The 24,841-nt window shown below is 36.7% G+C and overlaps 1 long non-coding RNA gene across 1 annotated transcript in view; it reads left to right on the top strand.

Moving 5' to 3' along the window:
* LOC120323898 overlaps positions 1–24,841 on the top strand; it is a 73,689-nt gene that overhangs the window by 28,345 nt on the left and 20,503 nt on the right. The window contains exons 3-4 of the long non-coding RNA XR_005564813.1: positions 2,074–2,175; positions 6,153–6,282. This is a non-coding gene — a long non-coding RNA (uncharacterized LOC120323898). The remainder of the gene's footprint in view (positions 1–2,073; positions 2,176–6,152; positions 6,283–24,841) is intronic.

Below are 24,841 nucleotides of genomic sequence, written 5' to 3'. Positions count from 1 at the left end.
AGTCGAGTTATATTTTATTGCTTTTTTTTTAATATTTATTGTTAAAAGTTATAACATGCTATTATGCTTTTGTTCTGAAGAATGTTGTGGTCAAAAATAATTTTTTTTGGTCAGAAAGTATAATTTAATGTTTCCAGCTTGTCTATTGTATTTGTGAACATTCACGTAAATTACATGCTGGTTGGATGGAGGTACACTGTTGTGAGGAAAAATTAGCTTGTAGACAAGGCAAAAAACCTGTATACAATATCCTGAATAATTCCCTCTCATTCACACAGCACTGGTTGCTGTTGGATCTTCTTCTCCATCTAATTGAGGAATAACTGTATGGAATTAGATCAAGTGTATCTGATTATCTACTAGGTCCAGATGAGAGAAAAAGCTCAAGAGAACAAAAACTTTAGTAAAGATGCACGTTTTGAGGATAATTGTCTAAAGCACCAAATATTTGACTAGAACAATAGTGTTCAGTAAGATCAGCTTGCCTTCCATTATTCATTTTATTCATTCCATTGTTCCCTGTTCATTTCAGATTGACCCATTGATATATGCAATATATCAATCATTTAATAAACCTGATTCAGGAAGTTATTTGCAATTTTGCATCTCATGAAAGTTTGACATCAGATTTCATGGTCTTATCATATTTTACAACGTGTTCCCTGGTTGCTGTAGCAACGTTGTTGCTATGGATTACACAATGGGAGTCAGTAGGGTCAGCAAAGATCAGAGCCCCGCCATTCTTCATTCAAAGTCAATTGTCCCTGAAAAATGTGACTTACTTCAATATTTAAGGCCTGGGTAGTGATATTAAACCAGAATGATACTTCTGTTTAAAACCTATAATTAACCTTGTCTTCAACTCTAGGTCACACATTAATAGCAATTTCATAAAGTGGACATTCCTCTGTCTTACATTCTCGAAAGCCTAGACAGGTTTTAAATAATATGTCTCTTGGAAAAATACATGGGTAATCGTTGCAATTTATTTTATGTCATTATCTAAGCCCTTGAGACCTCACATTCCCAGCTCCTCTCCCTGAGGTAATTGCATACATCTTGGGAATGTGTGAAATGATGTTAATATTCAGTGCACCATGCCTCTTCAGAACATCTGCCTACAATGGCACACTGTCTAGATGTTTCTCTGCAGAAACTGTTTTTGAGTAATATGAAGCAGTTCTCCCAATGTCCCAGGATATTTAATGATTCCCTGGATCCCAACAAAGTTCTTAACAGTTTCAGTTGTAAAGATATCCTCTGCAGTTTGGTGATGCAAGTGACACCAACTGACGCATTCCGTCAATATTTTTTTCTTTCCTCAAATTAGAATCAGCAGTACCATTTCTATCTGTAAGTTATTCTTCTGTCTAATGCCTGTTTAATAATATTTATACCCACAGAATATTCTGGGAGAAAAAATTGCTTACAGAGAGACTGTTTGAGATTCAAAGCTTTAGGATGAAATGACTGAACTCTACACTCTTGTATCTTGTATTGTCATTACCTTGTGCAAACTGCGTTCAAAATGTACCATCACTCAAGGCCAAGGTAATAAACAATCAAGTTTCAGGTGCTTAAAAGCATTAGAATTGAGTTTATTTCCTGTAAAATTTAACTTGAAAAATACTATGAGTGACCTAATTTCCTGCTTGTTTCATAGTATCAGTTGTAACTACATACAATACAACAGATTCTTGAAAGGCAGAATAAATTTTCTTTTCACAGTATTTTATTTTGTCGCTCTTTGATTAGAGTCTTCAATACTATTATACACTCCCATCTCTTAAAGATAAATCAATTAATAACATTTCTTTCTAAAGTAGTTAATTACTTTGCAAACTAACTTTGTAAATTAGCCTTGAACAGCCCCGCAGAACCTCACAGTGCATCCATTTAACAGAGAAGGCAGCTGATGCATAACACAGATGCAATTTTTTTAAAAGAGTAATCAAACACATATTCTGCACAAGAAAAGTAGTACTTTCACACCTTTGTTTGATCAAGCTTGTTTTCCCAAAACCCCACCTAATCCAGTCTTCAAAAGGAAATCTATTCTCCTTTTCTCCATAGATCCTTAGCAGTTAACTGAATATCGATGACTTGCTGCAAACCCCCCCCAAACAGAGCACAGACCAATCAGGATTCATCTCACCCATCATCTGTGCAGATGTGGTAAGTTTGCTGCCTAAAATTTCTCTAGCACAATGGAGAGAGGTATGTCATTCATTCTGTACTGACAAGGTGTTTAGGATTGATAGGTTTTGGAAGGGGACTCACAGTCCTATTGCCCACCTGTACTCAAAAGCGGTTTGTAGTTTGCTGAGGAAGTAAATTTTATTCAGCATATGTTCCTGCTGTAATCTAATCTCCATAGGCTGAAGTCTTGCTACAAGTTTCAGAGGAGATCTTTTGACTACATGTTCTCCTTTCTCCCTAGCATTTACCTTACCTGATTATTTTAGGTATCTTATATGTTAGCTCGTGAGTATTCTTATTACAGCAATACCTTTTTATTATGGCTGAAAAGTCAAGACTTGCTTTCCTCTGAAAAAGTAGTGGTGTTATGTGATAGTCAATTCTGCAAACCTAAACAGAGGTGTGGCTTCTGTGAGGACTGTAGGGCTATTCAAGCAATATTTGCCCATGATGAGTTAAAGAAAGCATACTATTTGTTACTCTGTTGACATTAGCTATGCAGATGAAATATGAAAAACAGTCACTTTCTCCAGGTACCATTTTTTCTCTAATTCAATTTAAAAGGGATATCAGTGGTGTGACATGCTCAATTCAGAAATCATATGAAAAATATAACTGATGCTGAAAAAATGAAATGATTCAACACTTGTTTCATTATTAGAAACATCAATTTCTAAACAGCCAATTACTTTTTTGGGTAATTCATACTCAGAAACTCAAATGTAATTTTGAAAAATGTAAATTATTTCAACATCACACAGTGAAATGAAAGTTGATATAACTGAGGGACTTGTTAATGTCATAACATCACACAAACCAATGCATATGGGAAAACAAATTGTTACACATTTTCTTTGACTCTCAACTTGGATCCAAACTTCAGTCATATGACAATTCATCTTTTCCAATTAGCAACACTATTTGGAATGACTTTCCTTTTTTTTAATGTAATCATTTTTAATGAACCTTGTGATCAAATACACCTCATTATCTTTCATGAAGAACTGAGACAGACAAGCTGATTATTTAAAACAGTTAAAACTGCTTTACATTAATTTAGCTTTGATGGAGTAAAAAAATGTGAAGAAAGAAAAATAGAAAGATTTACTTTATCAAATTATTAAAGACCTTTACAAGTATGTTCAAGCCAAATTATTTTTTGGACCACAGGTAGCAGAATATAAATAATAAATTTTATCTTCAGTTTTTAAAAGGTTAATATAATGCTATTTTTTTAATATTTAAATAAAATACTTTTTTTTCTTTTCGATCTACTTTCTCGTAATATCCAAACAAGAAACCCTTTGGAAATGTATAGAGAAAATCACAAGTCAAAGCAAAATGTATCTTTCTTTTTCAGTGAACACTTTTTCTTTGGTTTGGTTTTCTTAGCACTGTAGCAGTCAACTAGTGTAATTACTGATCTTTCTGTCTGGTGAATGTCACCTGTAAATCCAAATTAAAATAAACCATTTAATTAGATTTTAAATACATTTCTGCTAAAAGGGTGAAATTACCATTTCTTACTACCTAAATCATGCTATAATCAGTTTAACCTCTTTTGCACCTTTGTGGTTCCTTCAGAGGAATATTTTGCAAGTAGACCAAATCACTTCAAAATAAGCAGGCATAGAAGAATTTAGCTCTATGAAGAGTGTGTTATAAATAGGATTCAATTTCTTCTCTCTGTCTCTCTCTTTTTTTCCCCCTCTCTTCTCATTTTCCCCGTGTCTTTTGTAATTATCTCAGTTTAATTAGAAATAATATAAAATCATTAGAAATAAAACTTTCCTTTCATCACACAGGTCACTTAATAGTGTCCTCCCTCTTTCTGTGTCAAGGGAAGCTGAATGGTATTTCCTGAATGACATTTCAATAGAAACCTACAAATACAAAAAGATCAAGGGATACTGTATGGATGAGGCAGATTCTTTTTATTTTTTGAAGGTGTGAAGAGTCCCACTTATTACACACCTACATACTTATGCACATTTTTTTCCTCACAGTCTGTGCCTCGCTCTTCCGTCCTTCCCTCACTTCTGTACCAAGGGGGTTCACAGCCCATGCAGGCACCAAGAAAGTATGCTGTTTATTCCCCCTGTAAACAAAGTGTGGGTCTCATCCTCTGCCAGCTCACTGTTGAGTGAGATAAGCAGACCTCCTATTGCTGAATTATGATCTTTCTTTCAGGTATATGCCCCCAGGATCTATAGCAATCCCTCTAACAGCTTGAAAAATGGAAGCATTTTCAAAGACAAGCTTGCTGGTACTGAGACTGACAGACTATGAAACCTTGTTGTTATTCACACTCTGAGAAAAGACCATTCGTTGGCTTTCAGCTCGTCTTTTCATCCGATTGTTTCCCAAGCAGTTATTTAAGTGATGATAACATTTTTTTAATTGCAGGTTTAATTACAGGAAAAGTCAATTATCTCATATGTACAGCATTTTACATAATGAAGGAGCCAATTTTAAAACAACAACAACAGCAACTAAATTACGGCTCAAATATTTAGCTCTTGAAATTTCCTAGTGTGATTTTTTTCAAGTAATCTTTGTTTGGTAGGGCTATTAGAAATGGTTTATTATATTTAAGATGTTCAGAAGTTGCTAGTAAAAGTATCAGCAATTTTCAGAAAAAATTTTAATTATTTCTTAATAAATTTACTAATCTCTGCTGCTGGATCAAATCTTCCACTAGGGTAAGTCAAGTCAGCTGTAGTGAGGGCTGTGAAGGCCCCTTTATATAAAAGGGACATTTGACCAATTTTGTTAGGCATATGTCTCAGGTTGGGTTAAATTTGTGAACAATGTGTAGGAGTCCTGAAATATCTGTTCAAACCAAAGTCACATTGACCTCCTCACTTTAAAAATACAGTGCTTTACTAGAAGTTTTTTCCCAAATACAGGTTGACCCCAAATTTTGTGCAATACTGGACCATAAATATATTCCGTTACAGCATTTGATGTTGGTCTCAGAGGGAAAATCCCAGTGATTTTTCAAAATTTTTTCCAGATCACTGCTACAATAGCTGTCTGTTTTTCAATACAGTAAATATTTATAAGGAAAACTGCCTGTTCAAAATAATATAGCAGCTGTCTGCTCCAACATCCCCCTAGTGATTCCCTCCATTACTGTACTGCTGTTGCAGTCAATCATTCAAAGTCTCATTCACACAGCCAGATATGGAGAAACATCTTGAGTTAAAAGAAGATCCAATCCTAAGAGAAAAGGAAGAAAGAATGATCTCCAAAGAAGTTTAATGCTAACAGTATAGAAAAATACCTTTAGAAGCATTATTGGCACATATGTTGATTCTGTTGGTGGGAATACAGGGACATATTGAGCAAATGTGTTTAATGTGCATCTACACAAACAGCAATATGAAAAAGCCTTGTTCTCTCATGCAAACACAAAAATCCAAGTACAGTTTTGATGGTGGCAATTCTTGATTATGTCAGACCGTGGTGGGTCTGATGTTCAGCTGTGACTATTACCACTGCCCAAGGCTGCTGTGGTGGGTATGCTTCTCTTTCCTACCATGGTCTGTCATAAACTATGTGAAAAGCTGGCAAAGTCTACACATATGACACTGGCCATAGAACAATGCCTATGAAGTGACCTCGCTAATTGACTCAGATGTCATTGCCTTTTGCAAGTTCAGCCTCTGGAGCAGCCAAAAGCACCGCAGAGCAGACCAGAACTGCCATGCTTGGGCATGACTGAACAGACCTTCAGTGGGATAGAGAGTGTTTTGTGAGATCACTGGTGGAAGGTCCTAATGTGCTTTGCATCCTCATGGGGAAGCTCTCAGTGCCCTTTCAAGGAGGTGTGTGTATAGTGGTGCTGAGAGAAGGTGAGGTGGAACATTAGTTTTTGTTAAATTAGGGTTCAGAGTTTCAGATTTAATAGTAGTCTTTGAGTGTAATAATTTTCCTCTTCTTTCATAAAGAGACACATGTGCTGTGTTTAACCTGAAGTGCTAAAGAACCAAGATATGGAGTATCTCCCAGTGCTTCTGATGTCTGAACACAGCTATTTAGAAGACTGGGTGCATTTCAAGTCTTGTCACTGGAATGCAGGTGATGTACTTCACTGCCCATTCATGCATCTGTTTAACACCAGGCTTTCTTAATACCCTTTAGGCTTCTTACTCTATTGGCTTCCTAGGCAACATGAAAAATGAAAGCGAGATGGAGTCTGAAAGGTCTGAGCATGCTCCATTATGAAGACTGAAAGCAAATATTCTTCATTTTTACATGGTTCTTTTCACAGGGCGGATATGCAGCTATCAGCCATGGATTAAGAAACACGTATAATAACTGTTACTTGGGGTTTTTTCTCTCTCTCTCAGGAATTAATGTAGTTAATACTATGGGTCAAGAACTGTATATATTCAGTGGCTTTTTTTTTTTATGTTGAAAGTTGGTTACTCTTGACTTTTGATTAAAGAATTTAAACCACTGATTTTTTACCACTGCTTTCATTCTATTGGCATTGACCGTGAACGTAATGTAGGGCTCTTATCTTAACCTATATGATATTCAGAGGCGTAAGTAGGGTGTTAAGTATGCCACTGATGTACTGTATGAATGTTGTGTTGATTTTGAGACCTGAACAGAGATTACACTAGTCATAGACATTACGGTAGCCACAGAAATGAGATTTTAGATTACCTTTCCAACTGTTGTTTGGTTACCATGTTTCATAGGGTTGAAATAGTTTGAATGTCTAGGTAAGAAGGATGTAATTTTTGCCTACTAGAGATTTCAGGGCATAATGGATATCCTCTTCTGAGTTTTTTTTTAATTAGTTTAGAACTTCTAATAATCTCTTTAAGTTATTTCAGTGAAGAAATGAGCCCAGAAGAAAAGACTAGTCCTTTAGCCTATTTATACCATATATATTTGAACAAAATGCCAAAAATGCCTTGAAGTATAACATTCTTTCCTTCGGAGCATGTCTGAAACTCTCTGCAGCAATTTTTGATTGCCTTGATAGTTCTTCCAGAGCTGACAGTAAAACATGGAAAATATAGCAAAATAGAAAGAATATAATTACAACTGTAACTACATTAGCTATTTTTTTCTAAATGCCATCTCTGAAAACAATTAGTATCTCTATGATTACATGTGTGTGTGGTAATCCATTGCCTGTGGAAATTCACACAATTTGTCTCCATATTCTAATAAATTCTGCGTAGTACACAGTATTTTCTTTCCTTGGACTTAAGAAGTTAAGTGTAAAGAATTTTACAAATCATTCAAAAGCTTCTCCTGATCCATTGAACTTAAAATAGATTAGTCTCAAGGGAAAGTCAACTTTCCAGACACTGCAATTACAGTGAATGATAGCAAGCCAGAGACATCTGTTTAATGGAAACCTACAGACCAGTATAGCTAACTATATAATTCACTTTTTATTCCTCCTTGCACCAGGAATTCTGGGCTGCTGATCTACTCAATGCCAACATCTCTGCCCAGACTGAAAGTAAAAAAAAAAAAAAAGATAAAAAGAGTAATAAGAGACTTGACATGTGAGAAAATGTAAAGTTACAGGTGATTGAAATTAGTTTGTCATTCACCAGAGAGACTAGCAAAAGAACACTGGGAAGAGAATTTTATTCTGTTTCTGGAGGTACTCATCCAGATATTAATAAAACTGCTATGCAGTGCCTTGAGGACTCAACAACGTAACTTTCACAGGGCAACTTGCTAAAGAGAATAATTATATACAAGGCATGTATTCCTCTATACAGCCTTTTAAGCAATGGGATTAGCTCTTCTAAGCACAAAAAATGCTGCAAATAGAAGCAATTTCAGGGGATAAACATAATATTAAGAATTCTAAACCCCACTTATGCAATGACTAAAGCTCTGCAGCCACTTTATTTTGTGCTATACTCCCTTCAGTTGTCAGAAAAGAAGCATGGTTTGGGTCCTAAGTCTAAAGGAGCATGACCGCTACTTGGAAAAGATGTTAAAATAGGCCAGAAACCACTTAAGGTGTAGACAACAGTGCTGGTTCAGTGAGCCATAGCCTTTGTTAAGGAAACTTCCCTCTCTGACCATCCAGGAGCCACCATGGCAGTCATGCTCGCACCACCTGAGCTGGGACCAAGGCCCCTTCATAGATACACACCCCCCACACACAGTCAGACTAGGTTTCCTTACCAGGTTTCCCATAGCAGAGAATCAGGTATCCAAATCCTTAAAACACTTTAATCTGGGTGCAATAACTAAATAACAAAATAACAGCTTGAGCTGGTGTCTCCAAGGAGGGACCCCGAACAAAGGGACCCTTGGCCTTTTAGATCCCCACAGTCTATGGACGGGAAAGTCTAGAGGTCGTCAACAGCCTAGAGGTCATTGGCTCCTGCTACGTCTCTGAGTATCTGATCCCCTGGATGGGCCACGGGTCCCAGTGCCCTTTGTTAGGCAAAGAGTCAGAAGTTCACAGCCCCTTACCTCCTGCTCCCCCAGAGCTCAACCTGCAACTGGCACTGCAGCTGCACACCGAGCTACCTGCACTGAATGTATTCTTTAACAGCCTGTCGTTTCACTCGGTGTTGGTATAGGGGAACTCATTAGTGTTATGTTTTAGTTGAGCTGCAGCATAGCACTAATGAATCATAGAGTCATAGAATATCCTGATTTGGAAGGGACGGACAAGTATCATTGAAATCCAACTCCTGGCCCTGTCCAGGACAGCCTCAGGAATCACACTGTGTGCCTGACAGTATTACCCAAATGCTTCTTGAGTTCTGGTAGGCTTGGTTCTGTGACCACTTCCCTGGGGAGCTTGTTCCAGTACCCAGCTACCCTCTGGGTGGAGAATATTATTCTAATATCCAACCTAAACCTCCTCTGACACAACTTCAGGCCTTTCCCTCAGGTCCTGTCACTGGTCACCACAGATAAGAGATCAGTGCCTGCCCCTTCACTTACCTTCATGAGGAAGTTGTGGAAAATGACATGAAAAAGGGAGAATGAAGGAGGTGTTTTCTAGGAGAATTTCCCAAATGGGAGGGAGATTCTGAAAGCAAAAAGCTACTGTCTCACTGCAAAATACTGCTGTTGGAGAAGCTCAGTCTATAGGGGGTGGATGTAATGTGGAAAGGTCCTGAGAGTGGTAACATTACACAGGTGTCAAAACTAGACTTCTATTCCTTAGATGATCACAGGATGGACACAGAGGAATCTTGTTACCCGTTTTTCATTTCTGGCATCTGGAATAGCTTGGTCAAAGTCTAATTCAGATTGCTGAAATATGCTGAGAAAGACATCACAGCTGTATTTGGCTTAACACAGTGTTTTCAAATGGACATAGAAAATGGTATCACTGAACAGTTTCAAACATGGCTCATCTTTGGGCCTTCTATGTAGTGTTAGTTTAATTTTATGTTATGATGTTTTTTGCTTTCTTTACCTGCCTGTAGGGAGGGTGCAGAATTTAGCACCGTCTGAAGATTCAACAGTAGCAGCTGATGGATAACTCTCAAAAATCTCACTGCTGAGGTTCACTTCATTTGTTAGAGGAGTGTATCCTGAAAAGATCTGAAGCAACTGGAAATTTATAAAATAAATAATAAAAGAATGGTGGGTAATTTTTTACAGCTACATATCACAAGAAAAACTGTATAACCCAGTAATTGTCCATTGGCAAACTCTTGAACAATGGAATACAAATGCTCACCTGTAGCAGCTGCTAGTACATAATTTTTTTTTATGTCAGTGGCTGCTCGTAAACCCTCATCATGATTTAGCCTATTCTCTCTCTTATGTAGTAGACCTTTCCCACTGAATCCTTAAAATACCTTTTTAAAAATACAAAGATACGCAATTTGCTGGGAAGTATTAGGAACTCTCCATATTAATATACAGTCCAGTGAATTTCTATCCACAAAAAACTAGGAAATGAAAAGCATATTTGCAAGCATACCAGTCACGTGTTGACTTCTGCAGAGACCCATGACTTTTCATGGTCACCATGCATACCAAAACTACGATCACCAGCCATATCTTCACTCCTCGAGGTGCTCACCTTTTCTCACTTTATTTCTGGACTACTTCTTCTCAAAACAAGGCACTAATATGAACTCAGGCAGCAAAGAAAGGGGATCTGAAACAATGCTCCTGAACTTGCCTGTTGATTTTCAGGGCTTGTGATACTACTAAGTTTTTGAGCTTAATGTACTGCCTTAATTTTTAGGATTTTGAGCAAGATGTTTGTAGTCAGGAAGAAATCTAGTTATCATCAATCCTCTGCAGCCCTCAAAATCAAGTTGGGGTGATTTGACTGCCCAGAGTCAACACAGGGGTTTTGGTGCTAGGAGGGGTGTGTGTTACAGGCCCTGGGATACCTCCTTAAATTCACCAGTGATTTTAGATCTTTCAGAAACTGAGTTAGTTCACTGTGTTTAAATTTAGATATTTAAGTTGTATGTGTAAGAGGCTGATGTTTGAACCACAACTGAACCGTCTATTTTCTCTTCCTTAAAATAATTTTAAGTAATATCTTTAAATTATCCATTATCACTGTGCCCCCCAAAGTATGTATTTAATGGCAAATTTGTAATGCTACATAACAATCTATTCTATAACTTATATCTAACACATTTCCTTTTTTCCTCAGAGCCTCTAAATATGGTTTCTAAATCTTCTGAACCTATTTTCTTCCCTGACCTATATCTTATCAATATTTGATCCATAACAATTTCTCACACCTCTGTGGCTTGATCAGAATCTGTCTAGATGAGGCACTAGCATTGCTTCAAAGCTCTTTAATCATTGTATTGAATTAATGCAATTACATGCCTGATGCATTAGAAATCTCACCTTGGGTCTCCACATTTGCAGCTCATTTGGAGTCCTCTGTAACCTTTTTTTTCCCCCATCCTGGAGGCAGGATTTCCAGCCTCCACAGGCTTATCTGTTAATACTACTAAACAGAACAGTACATAGAGAGATGTTTGCAGTAGAAAGAAGGTGGAAGAAAAATAAATAGCACACTAGCAAATAAAATAAGTGTTGCTTTATTTCCTTAACTCAGTGGACTCACTGCATATATAATTGAAATGGGTTTCGTATTCAAGAAGGAACTTCCACTGTTTCAATACCATACTCTCAAGGTTTGAAATCCAAATGCTTAGTTATACAGGTAAATTCCATAAAGTAATTGTTCCTTGCAATAATGAAACACTGAGACCCTTGCATTTCAAAGGGAAAAGGCTCCAAGGGAGTTCAAGTTAACTCACAGAGAAATATTCACAAGAATAAAATTTAATATAAAGCTACAAAGAAATAAATTCCTTTTATAAGCTAAGTGGGTTCTGATAAGGGTCAGGTATGTTTTTTTCAGTATTCCTTCTGGCTGCAGGATGTGGTACTACTTTTCAGCATATTCTCAACAGGGTTGTATCAATATAGCCTTAATGATATCAATGGAATAATAATAACAATTTATGTTATCTGAGGATCTTTCTCTTTATATTTAATGTTCAACCTATTCAATTTTGTCTTTGTAAAAATTTGTAATGGTTACTATTCCCAAAGAGAGTTTCACAATCCATGCTTGCTTTTGCCTATTTTAAAACAAAATGCATGAAATGCTGGCAGATATCTCTATAGAAAATAATATTTCAACCCTGTCACTTGTAGACCAGTACTGACAAATGGATTGACAAGGTCTAATTAGAAATGCAGCGCTGATGCAAACCAAATGCAGAATGATATGGGCACTCTATCAATGGGGGTTTAGCTGATGTCCTGTTGTAAAGCCGACTGCCTGCTGATTCCCAAACTTCATCAGAACTACTAATTTTTTTCAAAAATTGTTTATTCTAAATTTAATTCTGTATAGCTAGGTAAAACTCAGATTAAAGTTACTACTGCTATAATACTTGGTTATGGTTTAGTTTGAGTGAAAAATGTATTTTCATTTAATGACATCAGTAATAAATATAACAACTTAGCTTTGGGGTTTTTTTCTGTGGACTTTGGTAAGGATGACCTTTCAGTATTATGAGGGGATTTAATTAGGGACATTTCAGAGAGATTCAATGAGTATTTTTTAAATATATGATATTTACAATTAGATATTTACAGTATGATATTTACAATTAGAAACTGTTCCTTTTCTGGTTCCAACTGTTTCACCTAAGATCTGAGAAGGAGGATTTAGGAAACCATGGAAAGCTGTGAGAAAGATGAAAAGACACATGGCTGCTAGATAATGAAGAGCACTCCAATCAGAATATTGACAGGATGTAAATGGAGCATGAGGGAACTGAGGTTGGTGGAGGATGTAGGAGTAGAAGAGGTCGCAGCAAATGGAGACATCCACAGGGTCAGAGATGCAGAAGGAGGTGGGTGTGTGCAGTGGTTAGTGGTTAGTGGTTAGAGTGTGTGCAGTGGTTCCTAAGGTAATAGGAAGAAAAAAGAAATTAAAAAATATTAATTTCCCCCCTGTATTCTTACTATATCCTGTATAGACTTAACTCCCACACTCAAAAAAGTCCTTTTGCATGGCTATCATCCACAGTACATGAGCTCTGTTTGAGTCAGGCTTGTATAAACTATGCTGGGGTTTAACCTTTCTGCAGCAGACATCATGATTAGCCCAGTTTAAACCAGTGTTCATTAAAACAAATCATAAGAATAAACTGCTGCCAATAGGGAGTTAATGTTTAAAAGTATGCTTCAGTGGAGTCCAGCCAACAAAATACCCTTTTCCACAAAAAAATCATCACCTTTTGAAAACCCAAATGCTAGGGAATCTGGTAATGAATAGTTCAAGAGATGCAGCCAGTTCACAACTGAAATTTAATCCTTCCTTACTCTTTGCCACCCTACTCAGCATATGCCAACTCATCCCAGCTTAAATGGTCCCAGAGTAAGGCTTGCAAAAAATGTATGCAAAGGTCAGAATAGCAAATTGCAATGAAAGGTCCACTGTGGGAATCAAGTATGACAGGTGATCAGTGTTAAGGAAACAAAGAATGTACTGTAAAGGCATTGCTCTCTCTCCCTGCCCCAAATGGCCTTGAAATGCTCTAGCTCAATAAGAAAATCTAATAATGTTCTGCCTTATTAATAAACACACCATTTTTATATTGCAATAGATTTCATTAGGACAGCAGATTTGGCTTTCTCAATGTTAGTACAGGCTGCATATCAAATTGTTCCATATTTTTTGCCCATCCTGCAACGAAAAGCAATGTTCAGCCTATTATAATATGGGCAAGAGGATGACTGAATTATTTATTCATATTTCACGTGTAGGTAAAGGGACCTTTTCCAAATCTGTTCTCTTTTTAGGGAGAATCTTCCCAAACCCCTAAGACTGAACATGTTTTATGTTGTTCTCTGGACAGCAATCAGACAAATCAGACCAGACTTTTTTTTTTTTTTTTAAGTAAAAAGTAAATGCCTCTGGCCAGCAGTAATTGCATTTGCAGCTCTGAAGTTGCCTCTGGGTCTGTCATGTATCTAACTAACTATCCTTTTTTTCAGTGAATCACAGGGTTTCTTTGTTTTCAGCTAGTTACAAATGTCTTGTGCAATGCCTGTCGTGGAAAGCTATGAAAAATACTTCATACATCGTGAATAAAGATGGCAAATTTAAAGCTCATACAGCCAGGTGCAGACTGCCCACTTTATGCACCTCATTTAGGAAATGCAATCCATTTTTCTATTAATTGTTGCCAGGTGACTCTTTGTTTAGTCTGTACAGTCAATGGAGAGAAGGAGACACCTCATTTACACATCTTGACTTGCTCTTAATGGTGGACTACTCAAACCAGCTAGTTTTGGAGGTTATACTTAAATTTTGGATTCTTTTCTTGAAGTCATGAATCACAATGTTACAGAAAGCCCTTCTTATTTGGGTCCCAGTTCAAATTTTAAATACACAAGGAGACAGGATTCTGTGGTGATCCTGGCTGAAGCCTCCTGAGAATTTGTCCCATCCTGCTGTAGAAGAGGTTGTTCTTTTCTTTTCAGAAAATAAGGAAAATCAAGTAATCTCATTGTGCTTGTAGTGCTCTCGTTGGGGCACTACAAAAATTAGTGATAGCTGCCCCAGATTTTGTTTTCACAAGCCTCTAAATTCCAAAAAGGAGAGGCAGAAGTGATTCCACATTCTAGTAAACATTCTTTTTCCAGAGGTGTGTTACTCATCCTCATGGCTGTGGCCATTCCTTTCAAACAAAGCAAAGTAACAAAGCAACCTCATAGCACTGAATAACAGCACAAAGCTGCTTTTTTAAAAAAATAAATTAATTCACAAATAATGAATATCTGGAAAACTCTGAGGGTCTGGATTTTCTCAAAGTTTTCAGTCTTTTAGGTATATAAACCCATTCACTAAACAGTATCCACATAGTATCAGCCAGTAGCACGTCATTGTCTTTTATGTGAAAAGTGATTTACAGTAATTACATATAGTTGTCAGGATAAAGAAAATTTAAGACTGTTGATATGAATTTAACCCATTTTCTTATTTAATAAAAAAGTCATCTCTGTTGAGTAGAATTCAGTCTTCAACACAAACAAACAGTTTTCGTTTTGTATAAAAAAGATACTTAATTATAAACCACACCAATTCTTAGAATTCAAGATAGAGCATTTGTCAACTACTTGATATAAATGACAGATGTTTATATGTAATAGAGCAGTGGAACAAATTTTGTTAAGAAGGGTATGAGCCAGATGTTCACAATATTGGCTTTTTGAGAAGAAAACATCTTTTTATATTGTCTATGACTCATGAGCCAAAAGAAAATGTGTTTATCACAGGAACTCACATTTGAGACCTTATCCTTTCAGCAGCAACATAAAAATGATAAAGCATTGGGCGTAAGAAAGTATCAGAACAGCACTTACATTTTATAAATACTTGTAGGACTATGATATGAAATTTTTTACACTTCCTTTATCTGCATTATATCAGATTTAAATCTAAACTCAAAGGGTTTAAAAGCATTACAACTTGTAACATCTGATCAATTATTTTTAATCAATCATAATGAAATCTGGAGAATTTTGAGGAGTAAATATGGCACGGTCCTTTGGTTTTTCTTCAGCTTTATTATTACGTACAGAACAATTGAAGCATTTTAAATTGCCTATGTTTCTCTAAGTGATACCTGCTTGCTAGGCTGAGAAAGGGTTAAAAGACTTCATTTTCCTTAGTCCTTGTGGTACTTCTGGCAAAATTTCCTCCTCTGTTAATCGAAATGTGAATGGTAATCCAGAAGCTGCAGATTTTACCCCAATTAACACTCAAAGTAACTTGAAAACAACAACCAAGACCACTTTAATTTCCACTTGCAGAATGTTGGATTTAATCCCCTGTTTTAGAAATTGAATTGGGGCCATAGAATAGGGAGAGGGTTCCTTGTTAAAATAGATTAATTCTTTGAAAATATGCAAGAGGTGGATGGAATGGAAGAGAGTCCCCTTTGATAAACATTGAGCATTCAGTTCCTCATTAGTCTGCTAGGGTTATGCATTTTAAGAGTCAAATGAATGTTGTATTGAGTATGTAGGGACACTTATTAGCAGATGCCCATGACAACCTCAAGACAGCATATTAGGCGAAGACCAGCAGTGTATCTAAAATCTTTCACAAAATTGTCTGCATTTTGCAATCTGTTCACAATATTTTTTATATCTTTTCTAACCCCATTATGTACCTTTTTCTTATGGTCACATTCCACACCAAAAAAAGGATTCTACAACCTCTGAGACCACTTCTTTTGGCAAAAATGGTTATATGAAAGCTGAATTTGTCTTCCAACACACTTGACATAAACAGAGAACATTTTTGTGTCCACTTAGGGAAGGTTTCATGGGTACATAAAGGAATCTTAATCCCAAATTAAGAGAAATTCATACTTTTTGATTCTTGTGTACAAATGTTTAATATGATAGATTAAAAAAAAAAAAGGATCATGTTAATTGCAATATTATCTTTTTTATACATAGAACTTAGTACCTCCTTCCTAGGATATGAGTATTTTAGTAATTTGATGTTACCCTGTAATGTTTAAGGAAAATCAGTGATGTAGATGCCAAGAGAGAGTGCAGGTCTCTTACAATGTCCTTTTCAAGCTGCAGGAAACAAAAGTGAATTATCAGTGATGGTGATAGCCCATATGATGAAAAACAATAAAAGAACAAGTTATAGCTCAACACTGTTCATTCAAGTATTTAAGGTCCTTCTGAATGTATAAGAAATGGAAAGAACATATGACTTTCTCAGATCACTTTCACTGCATGAGGCATTGGCATCGCACTTCACTGGAGTGCAAAAATGCCAGCAAAGCTATAAGTCAGGTATTTGTAGTTTATTTTATTAGTACTATGCAGAACCGCAAAATAGATAAAGCAGTTTTATGGCTTACATCTGGTTGAATAATAAAACATATGGCTCTGGAGTAAAGCATGTGCAGCTGTAATTTACTGTAAATATCCAACTCAAGATAGCTATGGAGATAAAAAACTTACGGCGTGCACTCAGGGTTTATCCCACTATCCATCACTGCTTGAATATTTATGATACTCCGACATTTGTGGTTTACGTGTTAATTAACCATGTTTTAGGAGTTTTCTTCAGGGCATTTTGTTCTATGTACAACAGATATGAGTTCACAAGGAGTGGACACTACTGCACTAGTGTTTTGCTCCTAATATATTGATTTAACATGTCCTTCATTACAGAGTGATCATAATAATGGAATTACTATTGATATTATAGGATATTTTCCAATGTAGACTACAATGTGAATGTCTTTCTAATGCTTAATTTAAAAAAAAACTTTCCTTAATCATATTTTCTATGAATACATGGGCAAGAAGTTTCTTCTCTTGTTTGTATTCTTTTGGGTAGTTCTGATGATAACAGGATATTAAATAAATCAGTTATTGTTGCTTTTGGGGCCATACAACTAAAAGTGAAATTCTAGGGGTTTTTTTAATATAAATTTTACTTTCACAAATCAAGAACCTTTTTGGACCCTTTTATATGGTACTATGGGATTGGACTGATAGTGCTTTTTCTCAGAGTTTGAATTGACTGTTCTCTAATAATTTCATTGGTTAGATGCAGTGTGTCTGCATTATTCCATCACAAAATCACACAGAATCACAGAATATGCTGAGTTGGAAGGGACCAACAAGGATCATCGAGCCCAAATCCTGGCCCTGTACAGGACCATCCCTAAGAGTCACCCTAAGTGCCCTATGTTCTCTATGTGCCTGAGAACATTGTCCAAACACTTCTTGAACTCTGGCAGGATTGGTGCTGTGACCAATTCCCTGGGGAGCCTGTTCCAGTGCCCAACTACCCTTTGGGAGAAGAACCTTATTCTAATATACAACCTAAACCTTCCTTGACACAAATTCAGGCTATTTCCTCAGGTCCTGTCACTGGTAACCACAGAGAAGAGATCAGTGCCTGCCCGTCCTCTTGTGGTCATGAGGAAGTTGACCTCAGCTGCCCCTCCTATGGCTTCACCATCTAGCCAGATTGCAAGATCAAAACCTAGTTCTGAATTTGACATCTTGGATTCAGAATTTATTTCTATGACTTTGGACAGGGACCTATGTCACAATCCAAATTAGAGAGGACTTTATTCCTGGTTTGAATCTGAATTTGTCTAAAGAGGATTACACACCAGTAATATTACAATCATTATGTCTGTATTACATGGAAATGTGGTATCAGATTTTGAAGTTTGTGTTGATGTTGATCAGCATTGATGCTAAAATCTAGCCTGAACCTCAGTTTGTGCTGAACCCATTATCCTCTCCTAAGGGCCTTTGTCAGACCTTTGCCAAGCACATAAACCTCCTTTCCAATCACCGAAGGATCTTCCTAAAGGATTTCTCTCATCCCCTGCAGTCATATGTCATACCTGAGAATAAAGAAATGCCATAGGCACACAGGTGGACCTATTTTCTAGGTGGACCTATTTTTCTGCTCTTTCATCTGTAGGAAATTGTTTTCCTCATTTTCCATACCCTTGTGGGAGAGATGCCATTGCATTGAATGTTGACTTGAGTTTGACAATTTTCACCTTTCTGGACAGTAGAGATCTTCTCGAGGTTTTCTTATTGCAAAAGATTTTTGTTTGGGAATACAGTTCTGCTTATGGAAATTAAACTGCAGGTCCATTAGTGAAGTGCAAGTGTCAGAAGGAATGTGACTGACTGAAGTAGTGAAACTAATTGCAAGAGAAGTCTGGAACAACTGAAAGATGAAACCTTGTATTTATCCAAAGAAGATTCCTGCAGGCTCAATGAAGCAGGAATGTAAATATAATCTCTAAGTTTTTCTGGAAAAAGGTTCATGGGCATGTGATTGCTCTTGCAGAGAATTAAAAAAAAAAAAAGAGAGAAATTCGAAGTCTCTGCGAGACCTGGAGACGCTGAGGTCTGTTGTCGCAACTTATTTTTCCTTTCCTGTTCTGATAAATGTTTGGCCCAAGACGTTACTCCAATCAAAACCAGTGTGGCTTTGATCCATAAGGGATAATTCATTATATAGTGCTGTCTTTTGGAGCTGTCTTTGAAAAGCAGTTGCAGTTTTGAGGCAATGCAAAATGCAGTACGGATCCTATAAGTCAGACGAAGGGTAATAAGTAATGCATACTTCAGTAGGAATCTCATATATATAAGCAGGGACTAACCGCCTTCCTCTTTTGAAGGACATTTAATGATACTGTCTGTGAAGTCTAATCAGTTTGTGTACTAGTTATTTCATGTATCAGTTCTTCTGTTACTCTAGGGGGTTTGCAACACCCTATGTTTTAGATGGACTGTGGTCTAGCCAAGGATATTGCTCAGGGGTAGCTCCAGTGAGTTACAAGTTGTGTAAGAAATGTTTGGTGTAACTTTAGATTCTCTTATGGAGTGATGTATTATTCTGGGCTAGCCATGGGGCTGAAGTTGTTGCTATGCAGGGTTTTTGTCGTTTCTGAGTTTCTAAGTCCTGGTGCAAATATTTTTGTTTTTCAAAAGAGATGGTTTCTAATTCTATGAGATGTCAGAGAAGTGACGGGCAGATTTCAGAGTGGATGCCGTTGTACTACTACTACAATTTTTCTTCAACAGCTGGGGGGAGCAAGAGAGCCGGATTCTCCACCTGGCCCCATACTGGAATTCCTCACCCCAGTCATTTGCTATAAAGGAAAATAAGGAAATCAAGAGGATGAAAATTAGTCAAACAAAGAAGAAGGACTTTAAAAAAATCACTGCGAGGCTTATACTAAAGCAATTTACAAGAAAAAAAGATCAAAACCAAAGCAAATTACACACAACCTACGAACCCAGAAAAGCAACAATTACACAACAAGAGACTGCACATAAGACTATGCCCTATCAATAACTCTTCTTACTCAGCTATGTACTCAGTTAGTAATTATGACAAAGTCATGGACAGAAAACAGATTGATCAATGCAGAATCTCTTGGAAAAAAACCCATAAACCCAAACCAAAACAATAAAAAAATCTCTTATCAATAAAATGTCTGCCAAGCTACAGAAAGAAATGAAATGCAAATTTAACAAATTAACTAGGTGATTAACACACAGTGGGATCACTTTAGGCATTTTGCTTTGCTTCTTGACAGAATGAAATCCTACTGAGAATTATTGCTGCTTCAATATTTCCACAGTGGTATCGTAAAAAGAATTCAGTGACATTATAGAATCTGCAGCTCCATACTTTTAAAGCTGTAGTTTGAAACAAATTCGTGTTTTAAACATTACGGTACTTTAATACTACTTGTTATATACCTTAAAGGGCAGAAGAAAAAAAAAACGGTCTTCTGGAGCCGACTGTGAGCTTGAATTTGACATCACTTTCATTCTGTTTTCTTTGAAAGCTGTCTTTGAGCCAGTGTTAGGCTCAACCTCTTTAGAATGATAAAAGCCTCCCATCAGTATTAGTGGGTGCGTAGGTTGGGATGCTAAAGCATAAATGAAGGGTATATAACCAATGCATATACAGAATCCAGATTAAAACCAAAACATCCCTTTTTGATGCATGCAATTGTGCCCAGTATTAAGTAATCCAACCCTTGGTTCCTTTAATTTGTGAGATGAAAGGAAGTCTTCAGTGTGTATCCTGTGTTTTAGGAAACAGAAGTTCACCTCCTTCCTCTGTGAATGCAGAACTTTAAAAAGGGCTTAACAGCAAACCATATTTAAATTGATGTCCCCTATGCCATTTAATCACATATAGGCTCAATAATTAAAAGCAATATTTGAAAATAATTTTCAAATAAAAAAGAACAGTGGATTTTATTAATAATAGATTCTTGCTGTCTTTTTTCTTATTTCAATGAGATATATGTTTGTGTCCTAAAAATTTTTGCATGTGAATGTAAGAAAAACATAATGCTTACTCAAGTGGGAGATGATGGCTTAGACATTTTTGTGGCTTGTGTCAGGATTGTGAAACATCTTTAGTGCCACTTCACAGGAGACTTCATTTCTTTTTTCAGATTTTCCCTATATAACGTCCAATTATTAGGTTTTATGTGAGTGAAGCAATTTTCATTCTGAATGCATATTAAAGAGAACACATGTTCTAATTTTATGGACCTGTAACACTGAATTTTTACTAAAAGAGAATAAAATACTTATGAAAGGTTGTTACAGAGAGTGCACAGAAAAAGCAGATTGGGTCTTATTGCCAATTCATTTGAGCAGTTACATTCCTCCTCCCAGGTATCAATACACATGAATTTTCACTCATCATAGTTGCATTAAAAATTGCTGCTACACTGATGATCAGTATAGAGCCTTAACACAGACAGAAAGGCGAGTGAAGACCACACTCCCAGCCGTGGTGAAATATTGAAGGATGTGATGGCTAGAGAGGGGGTTCTTATACACAAATCTGAGAAAGGCTGCTGCTAGCATAGGCATAATTCAGCACAAAGCTGTGACATCCATGCACTGTACTAGCTGGTGCTGAAAATTTTGGCTTCTTCTACTGGAGTAAATTAAACATGTCTGGGACTGTTCTCTGGCCAGCTGACAGGGAACAGCTAATACCAATGCTATTAAACTCTTCTTTCTCTCTTGCTAGGAATTGTCTCTGCCCAATACTAACTCCTGAGCCATGCCCAAGAGTTGCTTAGGAGGGAACTAATTGGGACAGGCTAAAAACATGTCACAGGCTGCTGTGATGCCAGCACTTAATGGAATTCATTGATGATTATCGGTGCCTAGATATGTCTCTGTGTATGTCTTTTGGAACAATTGATTTTATTAGTGGGAACATAGCCTAAACAGTGAACACAAGAATTGGGTGCTGTCTTGATTTTTAACTTTGAGTTTATTAGGTGAAAATCTCTTTTGTTTGTTTCTTATCTATGAAATGAACAAAAGCCCTTCTGTACTTCACAGGCTAGCAGGAGAGTAAACATAGTAAAGACTAGGCATGATATGATAGTGAGGCCTCTGATTTCTGTAATTAGAATAACTACATCCCTTCCTGTCCCATGCTGTTTGTTCCATTCCAGAAGATGAAAGGAATGAAACAGAGTAAAATAGGATAATAGGCTGCCAGCTCGGAGAATTCCTTTGCCATCTGGGGAAATGTGACAATTTTTCAGCTCTCTACCAGATTATGGTTACTGTTTTGGTTCAATATGAGCAATATAGAAAAACAAACCTTGCCTTTCCCCCATACTGAAAAGTCAACATTTTATTAATCTTAAAATTCTTTTAATATAATTTGTAAAGGAAAAAATTCTTTTTTTTTTAATAATCGGCCAGCCTAAATTCCAGCCTGGAATGTGCTCTTCTAGCCAAGGCACAAGTATAAAACCAGTGAAAAGGAGAGAAGAGATTTACAATGGAAATTCTGACAATCACTTTGCAATAATAGGGCTTGGAGACACCTGCTTTAATCAAGGTGGTGTGAATATTTAAAGTGGTCTAGCTCTTGATTTTCAGTTCAGCTGATGAAATCATAATTTCCAGTGAAATAATTTTTTTCCTAGGGATGCATGAGGAAGAAAGAGAGTGAAAGATCCTAATTTTCTATTCACTTGGTAGAAATAAATTATAGCTTCTTTAACCCTCTTGATTCCAGGGCTGGCAGATGGAGCAGAAGGAATTACTTTTGTTTAGGAGTGGTTCTTTTAAGTGATAGTGCAGTGCAGAAATGTGACTCGTTTGTGGTGACAGTAGTATGATCATGTAGTATGATCACAGCATGGTTTCTCTCTGATGTGGGAACGATTTGCTAAACTTTCTTTGAATTTGGTAGTCACTGGTGTGCTGTAATAACACAGAGTAATTTGGGCTTCTGAAGAAAGACAGTTGATTGGGGAGTTTGACTCACACTACTTGGGACTTTATTTCCATCAGTAGTGGAGTGGTCCTACTGATTTTCAGGTGCTATGTGCTGATTCTTGCCATGCTGAATGAAGATATGTTACTAAGGATTACATATCCATAAGAATTCATAATGACAGGCATACTTTTAGTTGTGGTTTAACCCCAGCCGACATCTCAGCCTCACTCAGATGCTCACTCATTGCCTCCACTGGGATGGGGTTTGAACTGAAAAAGTGGGAAAACTCATGGATTGAGATAAAGACAGTTTAATAGGTAAAACAAAAGCTATGCATGCATGCAAAGCAAAACATGGAGTTAATTCACTGCTTCCCATGGGCAGGCAAGTGTTCAGCCATCTCCATCGCGTGTAGCAGTGAATTCACAAACATCATCATTCCGAATGTCTCCCCTTTCTTCTTTCTTCCCCTAGGTTTGTATCCTGAGCATGACACCATGGTATGGGATACCACTTTGATCAGCTGGGGTCAGCTGTCCCAGCTGTGTCCTCTCAGTTCCTTGTGCATGCCCAGCCTGCTCGCTAGTGGGGTGGGGTGGGGTGAGAGGCAGAAAACCCCTTGACGCTGTGCAAGTGCTATCCAGCAATAGCAAAAAGCATCTACATATACATATGTAGATGCAAAAAGCATCTACATATAATCAACACTGGTTTCAGTACCACTCTAAAACACAGACCCTACCAGTTAATTTGAAGGAAATTAATTCTACCCCAGCCAAAACCAGCACACCTTTTCAAACAGAGTTATATCTTCATACAGGATAGATTAGGAAGCTCCATAAGCTTCTGTAGTGCTGTATCATTTAGTTCACCAAGGATTCGTTTCAGCACTGCAAAATAGTTGACTTATTTAAAGAACCTCTCTAGAGAGATATATGAGTGACAAATTTATTGCATGCATTTTGAAGTACATCTCATGTCCTGTGAAGAAACTGTGGAAAAATGTATGACTGGAAAAAAAAATGGTGGTGGAGTAAAAATAAGACTCCATAGAGAGTTAGTTTTATATAATTTACCAACACCATCAATGGTATAGGATATACATGAGAATCATAATTATTATATCAAAAGATTAAAATTATAAGGGCATAGAGCAAAGGGAAGCGTAATTTACCTGTCTTGGTAGATTAATTTTTTTTTCCAGTACTATTCTGTTTTAGTGCTCTCTTGCATTCTTTGTTTCTCTAGTTTCTTGGTGATTTAGCATAAATATAGTAAGACTCACCAGTGTCCAAGTTTCAAGTTTATCTACGCTTTAATATAAATTATAGTGTTATAACATTTAGCCGAGTGGCCTTTTAGCTGGTTTTCCCCAATTCATTCCCAGTTGCTTTACTGGTTATCAGCTATTATTTAGAAAATAATATAAAGTTCCAAGAAATAACATGCAATCTACTTGATGGAAAAGTAATTACTTTTTGACTATGGCCTAATTGTGCTGTTCATTTCTGCCCTGCTTTATTTGATCTGATTTGACCTTCTTATTCTGTGACCATAGAAACAACTTGAAACATGTGAGGCACAGCAGTTAAAGATGTCTTTCTCTAATTCCCTTGGCTGCTTTCTTGCTATTATTTCTGCTATTATTTATTTAACTAGATTTTCCTCTTGTTCAGGTCTTCTAGTATCTTTCCAGGATTTGAAGTTCTCTTTCTTGTAGTTGCTTTCATCTTTCCTCGTGCTTTTTCTTATTTGGTGGTGGTTGACTCTTTAATTGGCATAAACATAATTCTTCCAAACAGCTACAGTCAGTAACCATTGCCTCTTCTTCAATGCACCAAACTGTCATATAAAATGTTTTTTTTCTGCTTTGATATCTGCAAATAATACTTGTTACCCAAGTAAACAATAGTGACTTGTCTCTCCTGGACTTGGCTCAGCTTTATGGTTTAATTAAGAACTTGCATTTAAGAGGAAATTTGATACTGTCAAAAGCTGACAAATGTGCAAAGTCTTTGGACGACAGTAGTAGCATTCAAGATGGTCATGATAAACTGTGAAAAGAAATTTGCAAAGTAAAGCCAATACAGATAAACATAAAGTGCTATGTCTAGGGAGAGGGAAGAATGAAATAAAAAAGAACAAATATGAAAAAGGGATTAAATAGCTGGTGATAATTATACAAAAAAAGAAGGCAGGAGGTGACTTTGTATCATATCTATTGTACCTTAATAAGACAATAACATTTATGTCTATACTATGTAGTCAGGAGAAATTCTATGGATTCTGGTATATATGCCTGCCACCTGTAAACCCACATTAGGA

This window comes from Pipra filicauda, unplaced genomic scaffold (genome assembly GCF_003945595.2).
Source record: "Pipra filicauda isolate LSUMZ 115617 unplaced genomic scaffold, ASM394559v2 scaffold369_size710782_pilon, whole genome shotgun sequence".
Lineage (NCBI taxonomy): Eukaryota > Metazoa > Chordata > Aves > Passeriformes > Pipridae > Pipra > Pipra filicauda.
The sequence above is the reverse complement of the archived record's forward strand: the minus strand, read 5'-3'. Positions and strand labels throughout refer to the sequence as shown.